The sequence below is a fragment of the Fukomys damarensis genome, unplaced genomic scaffold (genome assembly GCF_012274545.1).
Source record: "Fukomys damarensis isolate Sample0158 unplaced genomic scaffold, DMR_v1.0_HiC HiC_scaffold_11, whole genome shotgun sequence".
In the NCBI taxonomy this organism is placed as follows: domain Eukaryota; kingdom Metazoa; phylum Chordata; class Mammalia; order Rodentia; family Bathyergidae; genus Fukomys; species Fukomys damarensis.
Window position 1 is genome coordinate 4,913,425 of NW_022900923.1, and position 17,657 is coordinate 4,931,081.

Below are 17,657 nucleotides of genomic sequence, written 5' to 3' on the forward strand. Positions count from 1 at the left end.
ACATGGCTTACTGCACAGTTTAAAAATGCAGTCTCAAAATTGGAGAAATATTTCCATGTTCCCATTGTTAGGGTGGCTTCTTCTATACCTTGAAACCACTGGGAGCAGGGACTGGGTTCAAAGTGTTGCCCCGCTCTTTCCACAGTTGCACGGCTGTTGTTGTGCACTTTAGAAGTGAGAAGTAGGGCCTGGGCTGGGTCGTGTGGCTTGGTGTAAGGCCGCTTGGCTGCATCAGGGCATGGTCAGGATGCCAGCCAGGTGTGGGCCTCTTGGGCCACGTTCTCTTCCGTTTCACAGAAAGAGGATCTGTTCAGAGTGTGGGTGGCGGGTGGGGAGGCAGTGGGCAGGCACCGACTCGTAGTCATTGCCCTTTTAATCGGAGTCCGTCACGGATGGAAAATTGTTTGGATGTTGCAGTTCCAGCAAAAATGTCGTTGGTGTCCTCTCAGCTTTCACCTGGAGAAGCCCAAGAAGCTGGCTTCTTATAATTAGAAAGTGCATGTGAGTCTGAACAGCAGCCCGGAGTCAGCCCTTGTGAGCATTCACTGATTTGCCTTTCAGAAGTGACACGTGAAGAATCAGCCCAAGGTTGCCTGGAGCTTTCCTCGGGATACTCCCCGAAGGGAAGCCCTTGTGGGTCCGCGCCAAGCATCATCAGATGACCCAGCCTTGCTCCCCTGCCCTTCCCCGCCTCTTTCTCTCTTGCCCGGGAACTACCCAAGGACACGTGAGTGCTGACCTCAGCTTCCTGGGCAGTGTGTAGTCTTAGATCCTGAACGTGAAGAAAGACGGGACAGAATTCTTTCATAAGACCTCTCTTCCAGGATTTCATCTATCCCTTTGTCAGCCTATTGCATGCCTTAGAAAATCTCTCCCCCTCAGAGTCTTCTGTCTGCTGACTTCTACCTGTACCTGCAGTGTTCCTCTAGCCGAGGGGTCACCACGGGGCGCTGTCTTATCCATAAGAGCCCTCGGAGGGGCCTCTATAGGAAGAGCAAGCAGTCAAGACCAAGTAACAACCAGGTTTGGCCATGTCTTGGCGCAGACCTCCTGATTATCTGTTCGGTGATTCATTGGTTTCTGTGGGAGTCCATCTGCTGTGACCATTTATAAATAAACACGTGGAGGAAAAAGCAGTGAGTAACAAGGCGGAGGGGAGGCAGTGACACGGGCCCACGTCGCAGTGAGGTGTGGATGCCTGGACCACTTTCTTCTCCCCTGAACATTCTGCTCTCCAGCACGTGTTCCTTCCCAGAGAGCGGCCGTGGGTCGCTGTACCTTCCTCCTTGATGCACCCGCCCCCTTCCTCTCTGTGGAGCTGTGTGGCTTCTCTCCCAGCAGCCTCTTCTTCTCTTCCCACCCCAGCAGGCCCTGGGTGACCTGAGGCCTCAGGTGAAGGCTGCACAGGGTATGTGGTCTGTCCCATCCCATGAAAAGTGGAGTCCCTTTTCCAGAGAAGCTCCGTATTTTCTCAAGCTCTCTTCCATGTGTAACCTAATTTTTGTTGGATCGCATCTCTTTTTATTACTTCAGCAACTACCCAGGGCCAAAGAATCCATTTATTAAGCTGTGTTGCCAGAAGTTCTTTTTCACCCCCCACCCCCGGCTCAGATAACCTTGGCACATAACCGTCTTTGAGGTCTGGGTCAGTGGATGACACAGGTAAGACTGACTTCGAATGAGGTTCTTTGACATCTCAGTTATTCGACTCCCTGAACAAAGTTCAAACACGTCCCACTTACAGCACTGTGGGCTCTGTGCAGATCCTGCTGACCATCTTGTCTTTCACTGTGAAGTGCCCCCCTACCTTTGCCCCCCTTTAGAGATTTACTTGCTGGTCCTGAGTGTCGTCACCTCCACCCCAGGTCTAAGTCCTTCCCATACAGTCTTCTCCAAGGACAGCGCAGAAGCTCAGCTTTCACTTTGCTTCTGCCCCATCTTTTCCTGTGTCTCCTTCTTCCGGCTCAGGAGAGCTGCCGCTCGCTTCCCTGGTGGTCCTGTCTGTCTCCCTGGGTTGGGGGGAGCACCCTGGGGCTCAGGCTACGTCCCTGACGTGGAGTCGGGTGGAGCTCACACCCAGAATGGAGGTGGGGGTTGCCCAGCACGGGACCTCGTGCACACGCCTCAGATCTCAAGCTCCTTTCCTTTCCTTCCTCTTCTGTGTCACCACCTCGCTGCCTTCTCCGACCAAATTCAGCAGTTTCTATGCACCTTGGAAATAGAATTTCTTCTCTTACTCTCCACAAAATCTTACTGTTTTTCATTATTACTGTGCCGTGAAAGAGGGATGATTCTTGACTCTGTGACTCTTGTAACTCGTCGTTCATATAGTGATGTTTTGAAGATTCCAGTTCTGTGAAATGCAGAAAAGTGTACCCCGGAAGCTGTGGTTAGGTGTCCCCCAAAGGTCATGTGTTAAAGTCTTGGTCAACAGCCTGTGGCACTGCTAGAGGGTGGTGGAACCTTTAGGAGGTGAGGCCTAGTGAGGGAAGTGGGGTCACTGGGTGAACCCGTGGAGGGCATGGTGGGACCCCAGCTCCTCCCGCTCTGTTTGCTTCTCTCTGCCACAAGGTGAGCACTGTCCTTTCACCAAATCCTCCTGTCACACTTTACCCCCTCACCATAGGCCCAGAAGCAATGATTCAGCTGCCCGCAGGCTGTGACCTCTGAAATCATGAGTCAACGAACTCTTCCCTCCTTCTGAGTTATCACAAGTATTCTGTTTATGTAACAAACCAGGAAAATAAGTTTAGGAAACTGTGCCTACTTCATTAAGCTTCTCAGAGATTTACTGTAGGATTATAAAGGCTCTGAGAATTCCTGCCATCGGGAAATTAATCTGTTTGTGTAACCTAGAATTTCCCAGAGTCAAAGATTCTGATTGGGAACAAATTGCCTCAGGAGGATGTGGCAAAATTCAGATTAAACGGATGAGTAAGATTTGGAGTTGGGGGAACTTTGCAGGTGACACTGTGGGCTGAGGGAATGTAAACTCAAAAAAGCCCTGAGTAGACCCTGATGGTGGAGAATTGCGCAAAGACGTGTCATAGAAGCCACATGAAGCACCCACGTGGTATAACTCCATCTGCGTGGTTATAGAGCCACTCTGGCCACCAGTTGAAATCAGCTAAGGGGGTAGGCAGACAGTTTACTCACACTGCCCTCAGATGCATAAGAAAGCATAAGCATCTTCATTTTCTCTGGCTAGTTTTTCTTATCAGTTCCAGATTAATTTCCTAACTGCAGGTTCTTATCAGTAGCAGGTGGCAGAGAACTGTATTATGGCCTAATCTCTTCCAACTATGTTCAGCCTCCTTTTGTTTGAAATGGCCCCCATGGGTAATTTCACCTGAGTTATGAACACAGTGGGCCTGCCCTGTGCACACCTGTGTTTGGGTGACTCTGGATCCCCACAATGCCCTCTGCGGGAAGGCCAAGCTTGTGAGTAGCCTGGCTACTGCTGTCCTCACTCCACTGACTGAATTCCATAGGTGACAAACTCAGTACTTGTTTTGTGGTCCGCGGATGTGGGGCCTGGGATCCCCTTTGCTGCCTCGTTGAACCTAAGTTGCCCCTGGCATGACTGCTTCCTGTCTGAAATTGGGCTGTGTCTCATCTGGGATACAGTGACACCCCCTGGCTCTCACCCCTAATGGGGTCCTCAGCCAGCACCGCCAGTGCTCGTGTCCCTCCATGGAGCACATGGGAGAAATGGGGGAACGAGCCTTGGCCTTTTTCTCTGCTCACCCAAGGTTCCCCCACCTTGACTGTGCCGGGCTGCTAAAAGGTGTGACACACCGTCCATGATGATCTTGAGCAGGAAGTAAAGGAAGACTTTCTGTGTGTCTGCCTGCTCCAAAGAAGTGAGTCCACACCCGTGTCTTGTGCCGTCCTAACTCTGCTCATCTTCTTCCCTTGACACCCTGCCTAGAAACATAGGCTAGCTCTTATCTCTGGAACAACTCTCCCTGCAACCAAATTCTGTGATCTTGCAGAAAAATGAAAGCCTATACTTATGGGATTTAGAATTTCTTTTGTCTCGCCATAGCTGGACTTTTGAGTCTTCTGTCTGGATACAGAGGACAAGGAAGTCAGCTTTGAGACTCAAAGTGAACGAGGTCTTCTTCCTCTTGGTCATTCCCATCTACTCTCCCACTGGGACCATAATCTTCATGCCTTGGCTGTGGAAATGAACAGCTGTAGAGGAATATTTAATACACCCATTTATCATGTTTAAAACAGTCTGTTAAAAGTAAGAACAAAGTCCCCTGAGTGATAGTTGTAGCTTGGACTCGGTGATGACCAAGAGGATGGAGAGAAATTAATGGATTAGAAACATATCTAGTTTCCAGGACTGACATTACTTGGTGCTTGATTTATACGGGATTAAATGAAAAGATTTTGAATGAAGATTTCCAGTGAAAAGATTTCTGGTTGGCATGGTTGTATGGCATTGCTGTTTACAAAGATGCAGAACACCGGATAAAGAACTGACTGAGGGCACTAGTCCACTGTGAGACATCCAAGTAAAAGTCTAATACTCATAGGTTTATAGCTCAAAAGATGGATATTTTTATGGAAAATTGCATCACAGTCATAGGGTGGTTGTTAGAGAAGCAATAACCGCATAGGTCTAATGGCCACCGTTGATGCCAGCATTTCACCACGGTACACATTTACCACCAAGACCAGGTGGTGAGTACTCCGCCAGCTGGTGCTCAGTTCACCATGGCGTGTCCCGTCGCCGACCTGCCTGCTGCTCCTCGTGGACGCAGCCTCCTTTTACGTGTGTTACTATATCCACGCAGGTGCAGCAAATCGGGCCAAGCAGGGGAGGATTGTGTCTCTTTCTGGGAATGTCGTGGACCTTGATCCCTGTCCCATAGGGTACCTCTTCAGTGTTCTCTCTCCAGTCATCTTTGTTTCTGTTATTAGCGCATTCCTGGAATATTTACAAACATGTTGGTGAGAGGTGAAAGCTCGAAATTTAGGTAGGAGCTGAGTACCTTGAATGTGCTCATGTTTTACCTGGCAGTAGGTTACGGAAAGCCACAGAAGAGTTTGTTGTGAAGGAAGTGAACACCCTAGTTTCAATGTGCTTAACTTAAGTAACTGTCCTGATTTCAAACTGCTTCATTCATCTGCTTATTGATTGTCTCTTGGATAAGAGCTGCAACACTGGATGCTATAGGGATAGCATATTAAAAGTTTAAAAATTCTCCTGTTAGTACGCAAATACCCATTTGGGGGTATGAGTGGGCAAAGCCAGCACTAATTTTAGATTTTCTTTGTACAGGAATGCGTATCAGAGGATCTCCGTGGTTCTGACATAATTCCTATTATTGGAGAAATGCTTTTATCTGTCAGGTCACAGCTGACTCCGAGTCCCTACTTTTCTGTTTGTTTGACTTGTCAGTTAGCAGAGTTATTTTATCTTTCTTCAGATCCCTAATGGAAAGGCACTACAATATATTTTTAAATTTTAATTTTAAAATAAAAGAACCAGAACACACACATGCAAAAACAAAACTAAAGAAATAAACAGGCCAAAGACTTTTGTGTGAAAATTACATACTTTAAAAGAAACTCAGCAGCCTGGAGCAGTGTACCCTGGAGGGTAAGTGGCAAAGTGTGTGTGTGTGTGTGTGTGTGTGTGTGTGTGTGTGTGTGTTGGATTTTATCATCTGTGACCAGTTGGGTGAAAATTGTTTTGAAGATGTATTACATTCCCTGATCAAATGGAAAAAGTGGCACCTGCCAACGTATCTAGGAAACACCGGCTAACATGGCCAAGAGCCACGTTTGGGTTCCCACATGCTTGGCTTGGATGCCCTTCCAGTAGCCCATGCTGGCGGCTGGGGCCTCCTCCCTGGGCCTGGTCATCTCAGAAGACCAGGGAAGGCTGTAGATGCCTGGAAATTCCCAAGTGTAGTTAATGGGTGATTTCTTCCTTTCTAATGTTTAACTCAGCAGGTCCCATTTCTTCTGCTGCTCTTAGGTCCGCAGTTGACTTTGTAGAGGCTTGCACTTAAAATGTATGAGTCAGGAGGTCTTGTGGAAACTGGGTTCTGTTAGGAATTCCTACCGGATGCACCTCAGGGTGGCTTCCGGGGTGTTGAACTTCCTCTGACCTGGTATTTCGGGGTATTTTTCTTCCCAGCCTCGCAAGGGTTAATTCTCTTTGCTGCTTTTAGGGCTTGATGTGAATCCTCCTATATTAATGTGGCTTTTGAAATGAAAAATCTCTACGTGCACAAAGAGTGCCTTGGATAGTTTTGCATTTGCAAATAAAGCCCTAACAAATGCTCATTTAAAAAAATATATTTCCCCAGCTGAGCACATTAAGGCTATATGCTGCATCTTTGTATTCACTTCAATAAACCAGGTGTGCTTCTGGAGATTAGCTATTTTTTATAAAGAATGATTTTGAAATAAATGACAATGGGCTCATTTCTCTTTATGCTGAGGATAACATTAAAGGAAAAGTGCCGTGATTAGTTTTAATATCCCAGATAGCTTAATGAGTACTTACTAAAAATGTGAGTGTGTGTGTGTGTGTGTGTGTGTGTACAAGCACTGAGCCTAGATATATTTGTACACATGTGCCTGAATAATTTCCTAACATCTTAAGTAATACCTGTCATGGGTTTTAATAACCTGGTGCCAGTGAATTATTCTGGTGGCTGTTTCTGTGGAGGCTTTCGTAGAAGTCTGTTTTCCTGTAGCGCTATTGTTTTTAAAGTGCAAGTTAGAAAATGTGAAAACGGACAGGATTTTGTGTGTGGTCGATAGTAATTGTACACCGCGATAGAAGTTTTCTGAAGCTTCTTTTGCACTCTCTGTCTTGTCTGAAATGCAAATTGGAGGTCTGCTTAGGGATTTGGGGTGTTTGGGTTAGGGTTGGGATAGTTAGTATATGGATTGCGTTAGGGACCAAAGAGAGACCAGTTAAAGATTTCCAGGATGGGGCTACCTCGATTCATTTACTCTAGAATGGACTTGGTGTGGAGTGGAATGATGCCATTCCACGAGTCTGACCAGCTTAGTCCCATGGTTAGTGAACAAAGACAGGGGCATGGCAGCCTGTTGGGAAGCCCAGGCGGGCCAGAGAGAAGGGTGTTAGTGAGGTAATGCCCAGGCTTGTCACAGAGGCCATCCTGGGCAGGATTTCTGTGTCTCTGGAACGGGGGTGGGTGGTGATACAGTGATTTCAGAGCGTGCTTGGACTTCTGTACTTCATGGTTGGCTGCATAGGCCAGTAAACTTGAGGTCATTATTGCTTAATTAAAAAGATGGGGTTTTGATTATTTAAAGACACATTATCCTAGGTATAGGAGTCAAATGATCCGATAGTCTTCTTTTCTTTTCTTTTCTTTTTTTTTTTTCTGCCTTGTCTATCTTACTGCTATGGGTATCTTGTCTGGAATTCGGAAGGAGAAAGGTAATATTAAAATCTGGCAGGTTTTTATTCCACGCTCTGGGTAGTGGTACACAGAAGGGATGTGATTGTAGCTATTGCTCACGTGTGCTCAGTAAAGACTCCAGGCGAGACGGGGATGTCAGTTGCTTAGAATCTCAGACAGTTAACTTCTAGCTGCCTGTTTGGGATTCTTAGTTTATGCCTTGCAAGGGCTCAGTCTGTATGAAGAACTTTAACATTCTGTATTTAAAAATATGAATTATTGTCTATACATATCTTTAAAAGCCAGGATGTGGGTATATAAACAAAACCAAATGCTATTCTTCTGGATTTGTTTTCTGAGATGCTGGCTTAATATGAAGACAATGAGAGTAAGGTAAATCTGGATAAACTGGGTCAAGATAATGTCTTTAATACAAGTACTGAGGAATGGTCTTGTCACAAGAGGCATTTTTGGCTATTGTCAGCTTATCCAGGGTCAACAGAGATATATGCTTTTTTGGAAAGTGTGGCTGAGAGTTTGGTTTATTAGAGATGATTTTGCAGTGTGCGTTTATTATTGATGGGCTTTGAAAGCAACAAAGCTTTCCAGTCACGTCTATGATTTTTAGGGTTTGTGTAGGTGGCAGGGAGAAGCTCCCCTTAGTAACCTGGCCCCACTTCCCTCTCTTACTTTCATGCAAAGCATCTTTGAGCTCAATTTAGCCTGCGGATGGTGAGGGCAGCTCCCTTCTCGTATCTCCATGATGCGATAAATGTATCAAGTTTGCCTTCTTTGCTGAGTTTCCTGATGGCTGTCAGGGATTGAGCACCCTTATTGTCCAGTTGTGGTGTGTGTGTGCACGCACACGCATGTGGCAAGACATTCTTGATGTTTCGTGTTCGAACTGAAGCTGGGAACACAAGGAATGTATGTGTGTGTGTGCGCGCACACGCATGTGGCAAGACATTCTTGATGTTTCGTGTTCGAACTGAAGCTGGGAACACAAGGAGAAACAGCAACTGACCGACCAGAGAGCCTTCAGACCCCGCATGGAGGGTGGAGTGGCAGATCCCAGGCCGAGGGGTAGGGTGGGCACTAGGAGGGATGGAGCTGTGCAGAAGGCGCCTGCACCACTATGCTGGGTGCCCATCGGGCTTCTCTGCTCGGAGCCAGGCAGGAGGTGCCGCTCACCGCGTAGTGGAGAAGACGACAAAGGGCAGATGCCTCGCTGTGTCACCAGAGTCCGCCACGCCGTGCCGAAGCACAGCTTCTTGGCTGCTTTCATTCAGATGCGCCCCCTTTTCTGTTAAATGAGCAGATCGGTTTCTATTTTTAGTTCTGACAGCTTAAAATTAGAAACATCGCCAAGCCCACTTGTTTACACACACCTGCGCCTATTCTGCCTGCTCTTCAGAGCAGGCATGGTGAGGGCCCTCTGTGCCCTGCTGTGGGTGCCAGGGCACACGCGGAGACCTAGGCCTGTGCACATGAATGTGTGTGTGCATGAGCTTGCACATGCATTTTCCCCTTCCCTCCATGATGAACGCTTCAAGCTCACAGAGCAGATGTTCTCTGCCCAGGTCACGCTCTCCTGTCCCGGGAATCACAGCGATCGGTGGTCAGTTGTTATTTGGGACAAGGTTAGATTTGAAATGACACCCTAGGGAGAAATTCTGGTGACTCGTTTTGGCAACTTGGGATCTGCATCGGATAAAATGCTTCCTCTGTTTCCATAATATCTGTATTTATATGTCATTCAGCATACTGTATAGCTGAGTGATTCAAGAAAAACAAACCGAGAGAGTTATCTATAATACAGACAGTTGTCCATTTTGTCCAAGCACACATACGTGTCTGCGACCGGATGGGTCCTTCCGCCCCGAGACGGGGTGCTGTGGGGAGCACCGGAAGACGACAGTGAGGCTGCTGGCTGACAGGCCGTGCAGTATCTCTGGAGAGCCTGCTGGGTGTGTGGCCTTCACTGTGACCTTGACGGCTGCTCGAGAGGAGACGAGCATAGCTGCTCCCTTCAGAGGGTGCAGAAGGAGCCCGCATGCCAAAGCAGGCTTTAAAATAAAAAGTAAAATTAGAACGAATACGCGCAGAGCGCTGTCCAATTCTGATCAAAGTGAAGAATCTGCAGGAAACCGAGCAGGTGTGGGCTTTAGCCGCGACACTCGAACCTGCCAGCTGGTAGGGTGACTGTCAGATGCCTGTTTACTCCAGTATCCTAGACCACTGAATGTTCCAGGCAGCAGACAAAGCAGGAGCAGTAAACACAACTGTGTACCCAGGGCTTGTTGTGGAGACTGATTTTTCCAGAGAAGCGAAGGATGGAAAATTTAGTTCTCAACTCTCATCTGGACGGAGCTAGCTTCGGGGTCATGTGTAGGGTCGGTTAGATTGCTTATTACTTGGGAGCCCTTTAGAATCTCTCCTTTTGTAGCCGTGGGCTGTGCACTACATGGGTGCACGTGTGCGGGTGGATCTGAGCATGGGCACACGGAACCCTTCCACCTCGTGAAGGGCACTACCCCCGTACCCACTTGTGAGGTATGTTTAAAGGGTTTAATGCATTCTCTGTCTTATATCAGGAGAGTGATGGGGGATTAGATGAGGGAAAAGGGCTTTGGGCACAGCTTGTAGCTGTTATTTTCACCAACTGTGGTGTCAGCTATGATCTTTTTATGGTGCTTCTGACGGTGGGGCCTCTTAGCAAGAGATCCCTACATCTCTCTGATTTCACTTTTTTTTTTCTGTTTTATAAAAAAGGTGAGAATTTTTTTCATGGATTTACTGAGAGCTCAGTAGAGATGAAATTAAAATTGAAGTGTGGGGGGGTGCCCAGCAGAACATAAAGTATACCCATAAGAGATCTCTTTAGCACCTGAAGTTGTCCGGCACCGAGTATCCTGTAGGATGATGGGATGCATTGTCAGCAACTCTGAGAAAAACTCAGAGCGCCCTGCGGTGAAACATGTGAGCTGGACCGCAGTAGCCCAAGCCTGGGACATCTCTCGGCCTTCACCTAGGTTAAATCGAGCAGGTCCAGAAGCCTTCATTGAGCACCGTCATGTACTTAGGGCTGGGGCTAGGGTTTGGAGACGGTTTGGTTTTCATTTCATCCCAAATACCTGCTGGCCTTGGGTGACCTTGGGCAAACCAGTCACCTCCCTCATCCACGGTTTTGCCATGATTAAGACAAGTAGCTTCCCAACAGTCTGTTTGAAAGGTAAATGTGTTCTACCATTCCACAACAAATAGCAGAAGAGAAGACAATGTAACTGTGATAGAAAAATCCTGAAATATTCCAATGCATAAAATGCTCATCAGAAAAAAAAGTTTTTAATCCCTAAATCACCGCTTTAAAAGTCTTTTTTAGTAAGGCAACAGTTTTTCTTATTAAGCTCCGCAGAAACAAACTGAGTAATATGGAAAGAATTCTAAAATTTCAGTTCGAGGGCAGATGGTGTAGGAAGGAGAAGAGGCCACTTCCTGCCTGCGGGGAGCCTGGCCACAGTGCCTGAGCACCTTCTTTTCCTTCTTTTTTTAAATATTAATTTTTTTCTTTATTGGTACATTTTAGGTATGCAGTGCAGTTCCTCTCATCACAGGGATCTTGTGCCTTTACATGATGTGTCATGGTTCTTACCTTTTTCCCATCCCCCTGCCCCTTCTCCTCCATCATAGGAGCACGGAGGGGCAGGACCAGGGACATGCGGAAGAAAGAAGATTTGAACTCAGTAGCTGAGTGACTTTTTACCTTCCGTGACCGACCAACAACCTGTCCTTTGCCCCTTACAGAACCCATTTTAAATCACTTAGCCTGAAATGGGAGTTCTGAAGGAGCAGAGGATGAAGGACTTGAGGGAGGGGCGGACCCTGTGGACAATAACCCTGCGTGAGGTTCAGCTTGGCATCCCTGGTCAGCCCGCACCCTGCAGGCTGTCTTTCTCTCTGCCCCTGTGCATATGGGGTGTGTGGGGGGTGTTTGTCTTTATTTCCCCGGGTTCCCATGGAGCCAGCCCACACAGCTAGAGCCATAGTAAATGTAGTCCTGCTGATTATGCTGTGACCATGAGAGCATTGGGAGCTCAGTGCATGGGGAAAGGACGGGATCCACCAAGTACAGACCCTTGGAGAGCGTAGCCATGGTGTGTGAAAATGAGCAAAAATAGGTTGGGGGAAGCCCGTGTGCTTTGAGAGGGAACTTAAAGTGGGTTTGGTTGAATCAGGAAAAACTGCGGGGGGCATAGTCTTTTTGAAGAAAGTTGTGTGTGTGTGTGTGTGGTTGTGTGTGTGTCCCAGTCCCATAAATCTACCCCAGGTGCAGTTCAGGGAGGAGCCTCAGGACACCAGGTGTCCACAAGGGAGAAGGAGGGAATGTTTGTCCCAGACGCCTCTGTCAGTTCCTTCAGATTCCACAGATCCCTGCGCCTGGCCTTGGACTCCAGAGCGGCCAGCCTCATTGTGGCACCTTCATGGTGGTGGGCATTTGCCAGCTGGATCCAAGAGGGGGCACCGTTCAGCTCCCAGCCCTGGCATCGCCGAGTGCCAGGGAGGGACCAGCTTGGCAGAGCGTGTGCCATGGGCTGCCCACCACCTGCCCCACTGACCTGCTCCCCGTTGTACAAGGTGGGCACTCTGGTGACTGGGGACAGACCTGGGCCAGAGTCACAGATAGGACGCAGGCCGGTGCAGAAATGCAGGCCTCCATGAAACTCATGACATTCCTGATGCTTTTCACTGAATTGGTTTTTATCTGATTCAAGTATTTGATTTGTGGAATTGACCTAAACATCCTGTTAAAGATCACAGAGCCCAGTGGGTTTTTGTTCTTCTTCTTCTCTGTGTGTCCTCCCTTCTGTGGCCAGAGACAGCACTAGGAAGGGGCTGGTCTTATGGAGAAGACTAGAGGAGAGAACCGTGAATCAGGGAGAATGGCGGCAGAGCTGAGAAACATGGATCCTCCGGAACCCACCAGAACCAGCATCAATAGCTGCTCGTACAGAATCCACACCAATTGCATTGTCCCCTTAGTCCCCCTAGTTAACCCAATGGGGACCCTGTCAGGAATTACATGCTTGAGGCCAGCCTGCTGTCTTGGGTCCCACAGCAGGGAGGTCTAGTGCTTAACTGGGAGACCTTCAAATGCAGTGAAGGTGGCACCAGCAACGTGCCCGCGGGTAACACCGAGCGGAGTAGAAGGCTGTGATTCTCCGAGTTTCCAAGCACACAGGGTAACTGCCAACCCTCGCGGAAGGTGACGTTCCATCTGGAGACCACTGTCCCCCCCCCGTTGAACTTAGCATTGTCACGTGGTGCCACGCACCTGGTCCCTACCCTGTCCCCTGAGAGACTCCGCACAGCAGTTGCTGTGAGCCCAGAGCGAAGGTCTGCGGTGTCAGGGCCCGCTGGGCTGCCCTGGGGAAAACAGTCCTTCTGCCTCTGCTGGAACCAGACAAAAAATGGGAGGGACTTGGAGCACACCAAAGGGATCAAAAAGTTTCCAAAAAGACGAGAGCCAAAATGTGATGACTGCTTTGAAAAATACCCTCCAAGTATGTATAATACATAAATGAAGCACGAAATAGAAGTTAGGCAAAGAGGAAATGGGAATAGCTTTTTCACATGGATGGGGTAATAACACACAGCGAGGGCAGGAAAAAGGATGGGAAAAAAAAGAAGACAAAAATGATGAACATGGGTCTTTGTACAAATGGGAAGGGGACCGGGAGTTGGAAGGAGCAAGGAGGGAAAGGACGGTAAGAGATGCAACAGACGCAAGGTGTGTTGTGTACATGAGGCGACTCCCCATGGTAAGCCCATCATCGCATATGGAGGAATAAAAACAACAAAAAAACAACCACAGCAATGGTACCCAAACACCCTCCATGTGTCACCTGACTTACAAGGGGTTCAGAAGGCCGGGAGGGTTTGGGTGAGGTGGAAGTTGCAGGGTCTTCCCATCTGGACACTTTTGGCTGGAGCAGGTGACAGCGGGGCCTGGGCTTCTGAGGGCACAGCAGGCTCCTTTCTGTCACCGTCCCCCTCTGTCCTGGGCGTGGGCCACTCTGGGTCCGCACAGAGCCCGCCATTCCTGCTGAGCTTCGGGCGCCTTCCTGCCAGGACTGAAGGACAGCGGGAGACCCCTCCTGTCCTTCCTCACGGCTGCTGCAGGCTGGGGCCAAAGGCGGAGACCCTCTGCCGAGGCCGTCGGTGGCAATGCCTACCGAAGAGGTCAGACTTTTACATCGGCACAACCAGACTGCGCAGAGGGCAGTGGGGACCCATGATAGTGTGTGTGAGTGATGCACAGCCCGGGAGGGAGCAGGGTATCACTTTCTTAAAGCTTCAGCCACTTGTGAAAGTGATGCTGCCATGGCACCCATAGTTGTCAAAACACCCTCCTCCGGACAATGAAACAAACATCGCCATGCAGGGCCGTGGGTGTGGGGCGTACAGACTTTCTGGGCTTGAAGTTTCATACAGACACCCTTTCCGTGGAAGCTGGGCCATGCTGGGTTCTATTTTCTCTCCAGTTCAAGTAATTACAGTGTCAATCAACTTAAAAGAGTTTCGAAAATCCATCCTGAGCTGGGTGTGATGGTGCACACTTGTAATCCTGGCACTCTGGGAGGCTGAGGCAGGAGGATTACAAGTTCTAGCCAGCCTGGGCAAGTTAGTGAGACCCTCTCTTAACATGAGGAACACATTTTTTAAAGCCCCAGGTTGTAGAAGTAAAAGTAAAGAAAAAGGAAAACTGGTCACCCAATAGACATCTGTTACCCAATCAAGTCCCCTAACTTGATAATCTCCACACCCCGCTCCATTGATTCTCCCTCAAAGCCACTGGTAATCAGAAAGACTGCATTCTGTGGGTTTTACACGGTGAGGAGAGAAGCAGAGGAAGTTGTTGACCTGACCCAAGAAAATAAAACGCAAGAACCGAGTGGTCAGTGCAGAACTTACTGAAAATTTAATTTTCAATAATTAAAAGGCAATGAAAGTAGAAGAGGCAAAAACTCAACCCGTAGCATTATTAAGCTATTTCTGGCAGAAAGATGGGTTCACTCTGGATTCCTTTGATAAGAAGGCAGCATAGTTTTTGGTTGTTATTGATTGGATCTGAAGTGACCAGTCCAGAACTGTTTTGTCCAGAACTGACCCGATTTTAGCTCTTTAGCAAGTAGAAAGTCCCTCATGCCAGGAAACCCCTGGGTCCTGGAGAACTGGGACACTTGGTCACAAAAATCTAGCCAAAAAAAAAAGAAAAAAAAGAAAGAAATGCTAGCTAGCATATTAGGTAAAAGTTGCCATCCTTTCCCAGGGCTCAGGTTCTTCCCACTGAGGCTTCTCCTCTCCAGATGGCAGTGAAAGTTTGTATCCCCTACCCCTGTGCCTGGAGGGGGCCCTTCTGGAATCTTCTTCCTCACCCGCAGCACACCTGGAGGGTGCAGGAAGATGGGCATTGGTGGGGGATTCTGGCCCTGGAGTTGTTCTGGTGTCACATTCAAGACTTCGGTATTGTGGCCCGGTGCGTGTAATTCTTGCTTTCAGTGGGCTGGGAGTTCGAGGCCAGCCTGAGCTAGTACACAGTGGATGCAAGGCCAGTGTGAACTACAAAGCAAGACCAGGTTTCAAAGCAAAAACCATAAATAAAAACGTGGGTGTGACAAGAACACCAGAGCCCTGGGGCGGGGAGGCTGAGGCAGGGAGATGCAAGTGCAAACCTAGCCTGGGAAAATTAACAATTTCAGTGAGATCTGCTTGAAAGTCAAAAAATTAAAACAAAACAAAATGGGGTCTGGGGTGCAGCCCGTGGGAAGGCCCTGGGCGCGTACCCCAGTACCCTCCGTGGACGGAGAGGAGTGAGCAGAATGACAACTCTTTTCTCTAAAGGATAAGCCGCGAAACAGTTGCATCTTTGCTCTTTATATATCGTTTCTTTAACTTTTTTTTTTTTATCATTGTTGGGGATGAAACCCAGGGCCTCGCCCATGCTAGGCTAGGGCTCTACCACTGAGCTGCATCCTCACTTAAAGTTATTTTGAGACAGGGTCTCATTAGGTTGCCCAGGATGACCTTGAATTTGTGACCCTTCTGCCTCAGCCTCCTGAGTAGCTGGGATTATGGGGTGTAGCACCATGCCCTGAAACATTTGTTGTTGTTACTGTTGTTTTAAAAACACCAGGGTGAAATTATAAAACTCTTTTCAGCTTTCTGGGTACCCAGAGACAGGCCAAATTCCTTTGCACACTTCCTCTAGAGCAGTGGTGGCGAACCCATGGCACGCGTGTTGCATGTTTTCCTTTGAAGGCAGGAGATGTTAACTGCCTGAGCTGTGTTTTCTGAACGGAACTCTCAGCATTCAGGTTTAATTGCGCTGCTGGTGCTCTGTGGCCAGGAAGTGGTTCAGGTTGCAGTTTGAGCACCAGACTCTGAAAGGTTCACTGTCCAGGCTCCAGGGCACTGCTCTGGAGCAGAAGTCCAAGGCAAGCTGCGTTTCTTAATTCAAACTGTTTAGCGGCCACGGCAAAGGTGAAAAGGAACGGGTGACTTCATTTTGAATAGCGCGTCAGTCTCTTGGGGGGCTGTTCCGAAATCCAGGTCAGTCAGACACCCCGAGGTCCCGCAGGTGGCTCGTGGCCCCCACCCGCTCTCCTCCAGGCTCTGTGTCAGTGCGCACCGGGCAGAAGGGAAGATTGGAGTTGGGAGAGGTTTGAAATGTCCTTTGGGGTAATTCTTTACTTTGTAGACGAGGATCAGAGAGGCTTAGCAGCTTGACCGCAGTCACACAGCTGGATGAGCAGCAGATTGTCTTAAACCGCCAGCGGCTTTCCCTACCCGACGCCATGAATGACCTTGGACCTGAAGATCATCTGGAAATGCGTTTCCTGGCACCCTGGCCCTCCCTGCTCCTCCCTGTGGCAAGCGAGTGGCAGGTCTAGGTGTATGTGGGGGTGCTCTGCAGGCTGCAGGGAAGAAGAGTTGGGATGACCTGGGCCTCGGAGCCCTGGACTGTGGGCCAGTGGAGGAGGGTGCATGTGCACACGCATGGTGTGCGTGTGTGGGCGTGCACGGGCCGCTGATTCTGCTCCGTCCTCTGAGATCGGTGACACCGGGGCTGGTGAGGACCGGAGCCTCCTCCGTTTTTCTCCTTTTTTGGCCGGGGAAACCCTTGGCCCGCGTGCAAGGGAGGGTAGAGATGTGCGAATACAGCTGTGCACTCAGAGAGAATGGGTGTGTCGGGCCCCTTCGTCAGCCGTGTGCTTCCTGTTGGTGTGCGTTTTCGTCTTTGAGACGCGACTCCTGTTCTCCCTGTGTAGGAAGTCGCAGAGCAGCCCAGGACGTGCTTTGTGAATGGGAGAGTCCTGGAGTGCTTTCCGCGGAGGAGACTGCCTGGCATAGACCGTCTGTGAGTCCAGTGTATAAATATTCTGGCTCGAGACTGGACCCTTTTTCCTTAATGAATTGGTCTGGCAGTAATTAAAGCCAAGTGTGGTCTCGCAGAGTGCTCTGGGGAGAAGACTGAATGGACTCGAAGCCCAGCATAGTTTTCCACTCTTAGAACACATTTCGCGGCATATTAGAAAATTAGCTTTATGACAACTGGCAGGACCTGTTGCATGAAGCGGTGAGTTTGGAAGTGGTTTGGCCTCTTTTCTTCCTTCACCCGAGCCTCCCAGCCTGGTGAATTTTAAAGACACACAGCTGCCAGGTGCTGCCCGGTTTCCTGGGGAGAAGTTCAAGTTCATCTTCCCCTTGCAGCCCATTTCTGAGCTAGCAAGTACAAAAAGGATTTTTCTTTTTTGGGCTCCTTGACAAAAGGGCCGCTAATCAATTTTTCTTCTTACTTTATGCCCTCTGCTTTTATGCTGCCCCCAACAGCTGGTTAATCATGGAAAAGTTGAACACTTCATTAGCCAGGACATGTCGCCCCTGGGCATTCCTATAGCAAATTAGTTCTTTCTATTTATACGGGCAAGTTATGGCCCAAAGTCGTGAAAGATGCCAAAGGTAAGGGTTAGAATTAATTGTGTCTCCTTTTTCATTTTCTTTTGGAGTTTTAGAGAGAACCGGTCTTAAACCCTGAGCTGTCGTGATGCAGAAGGACTTCGGAGGAGGTGTTTATCCTTTGGAGGCCCCAGCTGGCTGTACAGGTGTGGGGAATCCCCTCTTGGTGAAAACCTTGCTGTTTAGACAGCAGTTGCACAGGGCGAGGCCCTTAGGACTCATCCAAGGTGCAGCCTA